The sequence below is a fragment of the Rhinopithecus bieti genome, unplaced genomic scaffold (genome assembly GCF_001698545.2).
Source record: "Rhinopithecus bieti isolate Rb0 unplaced genomic scaffold, ASM169854v2 scaffold_14229, whole genome shotgun sequence".
Taxonomy (NCBI): domain Eukaryota; kingdom Metazoa; phylum Chordata; class Mammalia; order Primates; family Cercopithecidae; genus Rhinopithecus; species Rhinopithecus bieti.
The window spans coordinates 845543-850020 of record NW_016807978.1 but is presented as its reverse complement, the minus strand read 5'-3'; positions in this window follow the sequence as shown (position 1 = coordinate 850020).

Here is a 4478-nt window from a genome sequence, read left to right as displayed (position 1 = left end):
TTTTTTTTGAGACGGAGTTTTGCTCTTGCCGCCCAGGCTGGAGTGCAATGGTGTGATCTCAACTCACTGCAACCTCCGCCTCCTGGGTTCAAGCAATTCTTCCGCCTTAGCCTCCTGAGTAACTGGCATTACAGGCACACACCACCATGCCCAGCTACATTTTTTTTGTATTTTAATAGAGAGGGAGTTTCACCATGTTGACCAGGCTGGTCTCCAACTCCTGACCTCAGGTGATCCACCTACCTCGGCCTCCCAAAGTGTTGGGATTACAGGCATGAGCCACCATGCCCATCGTATTCCTTTTTTTTTTTTTTTTTTTGAGATGGAGTTTTGCTTTTGTTGCCCAGGCTGGACTGCAATGGTATAATCTCGGCTCACCGCAACCTCCGCCTCCCGGATTCAAGCGATTCTCCTGCATCAGTCTCCCGAGTAGCTGCAACTACAGGTGAATGCCTCCATGCCTAGCTAATTTTTTGTATTTTTAGTAGAGATGGGTTTCTCCATGTTGGCCAGGCTGGTCTCAAACTCCCAACCTCAGGTGATCTGCCCTCCTCAGCCTCCCAAAGTGCTGGGATTACAAGCGTGAGCCTCCGCACCCAGCCCCATCCTGTTCCTTCTATGTCTTATCATTAGATGATCATTGAACCAAGAAATGTTTAAAGATAAGGGTTTTTTACGAGGTTAGTGAGAGCATTATTTCCCACAATGTCTCATGAAACACCATCCTGTGAGATACTCTGAGAGGTTTCCTTGATATTCATTATCAGATTCTCCATACTATATTCTTTCTCAGATATTTATAATATACATTAATATTGGAAGAGCCGAAAAGTCCTACTGTAAAGAAACCTACTTTAGGCCAGGCGCGGTGGCTCACGCCTGTAATCCCAGTACTTTGCGAGGCCGAGGCGGGCGGATCATGAGGTCAAGAGATCGAGATCTTCCTGGCTAACATGGGGAAACCCCATCTCTACTAAAAATAAAAAAAATTAGCCGGGCATGGTGGCGGGCACCTATAGTCCCAGCTACTCAGGAGGCTGAGACAGGAGAATGGCTTGAACCCGGGAGGTGGAGCTTGCAGTGAGCCGAGATCACACCACTGCACTCCAGCCTGGGTGACAATGCAAGACTCTGTCTCAAAAAAAAAAAAAGAAACCTACTTTAATTTGGTTAAACTCTGAATGTTCCAAATGTATTTGATGAAAGTACTCTTTTTTCCAATAACATCTCTGAAACCAGTTCCTGTAAAATCCAGATTTCATAGAAGTAGTCTCTTATAGAACAGAACCCATTTTGCCCAACATGATCTAGAGACAAATTCCTTAAACTATATATGGTCCAGAGATTCTCTAGTCTAAGAATGACCATAGCCTTAAAACTGAACCACCTGAATACCATATTCTCTCCCTTACCTCCACCTCTCTCCTGCCAGAGCCCAGTATGTCCTCTAGCTTCACTGACTCATATCCCTGTCCTGATTTTTCCATTCCCACCCAAAGAAAGGGGACCCATTTGTCAGACAATAGTTGCTTATTGAGCATGTGTGCCAGATCTTATGCTACACACTGGGGATATAGCAGTAAACAAAACATACAAGGCATTATTACTGTGTTCTCTGTCTTTTCTTGTGTTTCTCCCCAGGAGGGAGAACCCCACAGTCTCATGTCCCAGAGCTTTACCACCTTGAATCTTCTAGCACCCAGAGCTCTCTGGGTACTGGGTTGGGAAGCAGCTTGATATGGTTTGGCTCTGTCACCCACCAAATCTCATCTTGTAGCTCCCATAATTCCCACGTGTTGTGGAAGGGACCTGGTGGGAGATGACTGAATCATGGGGGTGAGTCTTTCCTGTGCTGTTCTTGTGATAGTGAATGGGTCTCATGAGATCTGATGGTTTTAAAATGGGGAGTTTCCATGCACAAGCTCTCTCTTAGCCTGCTTCCATCCACATGAGATGTAACTTAAACTCCTCCTTGCCTTCTGCCATGATTGTAAGGCCTCCCCAGCAGTATAGAACTATAAGTCCAATGAACCTCTTTATTTTGTAAATTGCCCAGTCTCAGGTATGTCTTTATCAGCAGTGTGAAAACAAACTAATACAGTAAATTGGTACCAGTAGAGTGGGGCACTGCTGAAAAGATACCCAAAAATGTGGAAGCAACTTTGGAACTGGGTAACAGGCAGAGGTTGGAATAGTTTGGAAGGCTCAGAAGAAGGAAATGTGGGAAAGTTTGGAACTCCCTAGATACTTGTTAAATGGCTTTGACCAAAATGCTGATGATGATATGGACAATGAAATCCAGGCTGAGGTGTTCTCAGATGGAAATGAGGAACTTGTTGGGAACTGGAGCAAAGGTGACTCTTGCTATTTCTTAGCAAAGAGACTGTTGGCATTTGCCCCTGCCCTAGAGATTTGTGGAACTTTGAACTTGAGAGAGATGATTTAGGGTATCTGGTAGAAGTTTCTAAGCAGCAAAGCATTTAAGAGTTGACTTGGGTGATGTTAAGCATTCAGTTTTATAAGGGAGGCAGAGCTTTGGAAAATTTGCCCCTGACAATGAGATAGAAAAGTAAATCCCATTTTCTGAGGAGAAATTCAAGCTGGCTGCAGAAATTTGCATAAGTAATGAGGAACCAAATGTTAATCCCCAAGACAGTGGGGAAAATGTCTCCAAGGCATGTCAGAGGTCTTCACAGCAGCCCCTCCCATCACAGGCCCAGAGGCCTAGGAGGAAAAAGTGGTTTTGTGGGCTGGGCCCAAGATCCCTGTACTGTGTATAGCCCAGGGACATGGTGTCCTGTGTCCCAGCCACTCCAGCCATGGGTGAAAGCGGCCAACACACAGCTCAGACCATGACTTCAGAGGGTCCAAGCCCCAAGTCTTGGCAGCTTCCACATGGTGTTGAACCTGCAAGTACACATAAGTCAAAAATTGGAGTTTGGGCCGGGCGCGGTGGCTCAAGCCTGTAATCCCAGCACTTTGGGAGGCCGAGACGGGCGGATCACGAGGTCAGGAGATCGAGACCATCCTGGCTAACACAGTGAAACCCCGTCTCTACTAAAACACAAAATTAGCCGGGCGAGGTGGCGGGCGCCTGTAGTCCCAGCTACTCGGGAGGCTGAGGCGGGAGAATGGCGCAAACCCGGGAGGCGGGGTTTGCAGTGAGCTGAGATCCGGCCACTGCACTCCAGTCCGGGCGACAGAGCGAGACTCCGCCTCAAAAAAAAAAAAAAATAAATTGGAGTTTGATAACCTCTGCTTAGATTTCAGAGGATGTATGGAAACACCTGGATGTCCAGGAAGAAGTTTGCTACAGGGGCAGGGCGCTCATGGAGAACCTCTGCTAGGACAGTATCGAAGGGAAATGTGGGGTCAGAGCCGCCACATAGAGTCCTCATTGGGGCACTGCCTAGTGGAGCTATGAAAAGAGGGCCATCATACTCCAGATCCCAACATGGTAGATCCACCAACAGCTTGCACTGTGCACCTGGAAAAGCCACAGACACTCAATGCCAGCCCATGAAAGCCACCAGGAAGGAGGCTATACCCTACAAAGCCACAGGGGCAGAGTTGCACAAGGCCATGGGAACCCACTTTCTGCATTAGCATGACTTGGATGTGAGACATGGAGTCAAAGGAGATAATTTTGGAGCTTTAAGATTTTACTACCCCACTGGATTTTGGACTTGCATCTGGCCTGTGGCCCCTTTGTTTTGGCCAATTTCTCCCATTTGGAATGGCTGTATTTACTCAATGCCTGTACCCCATTGTATCTAGGAAGAAACTAACTTGCTTTTGATTTTACAGGCTCATAAGCAGAAGGGACTTGCCTTGTCTCAGTTGAGACTTTGGACTGTGGACTTTTGAGTTAATGCTGAAATGAGTTAAGACTTTGGGAGGACTGTTGGGAAGGCATAATTGGTTTTGAAATATGAGGATATAAGATTTGGGAGGGGCAAGGATGGAATGATATGGTTTGGCTGTTTCCCCACCCAAATCTTATCTTGAATTCCCATGTGTTGTGGGAGGGACTTGGTGGTGGGAGTTAATTGAATCATGGAAGTGGGTCTTTCCCATGCTATTCTTGTGACAGTGAATAAGTCTCATGAGATCTGATGGGTTTAAAAAAATGGTAGTTTCCCTTCACAAGCTCTCTTCTCTTGTCTGCCACCATNAAAAAAAAAAAAAAAAAATTTAGCTGGCCTTTGGGGCACATGCCTGTAATCCCAGCTTCTTGGTAGGCTGAGACATGAGGAAAAATTTTAAAAAACCTGAGAGGTGGAGGTTGCAGTGAGTTGAGATTGTGCCACTGTACTCCAGCCTAGGCAATAAAACAAGATTGTCTCAAAAAAAAAAAAAAAGTATTGAGAGAATAATATACCACTAATATTAAAAGAAAGTTTTGGCTGGTACCGTGGCTCACACCTGTAATCCCAGCAGTTTGGGAGTCCGAGGTGGGCGTACAACTTGAGGTCAGG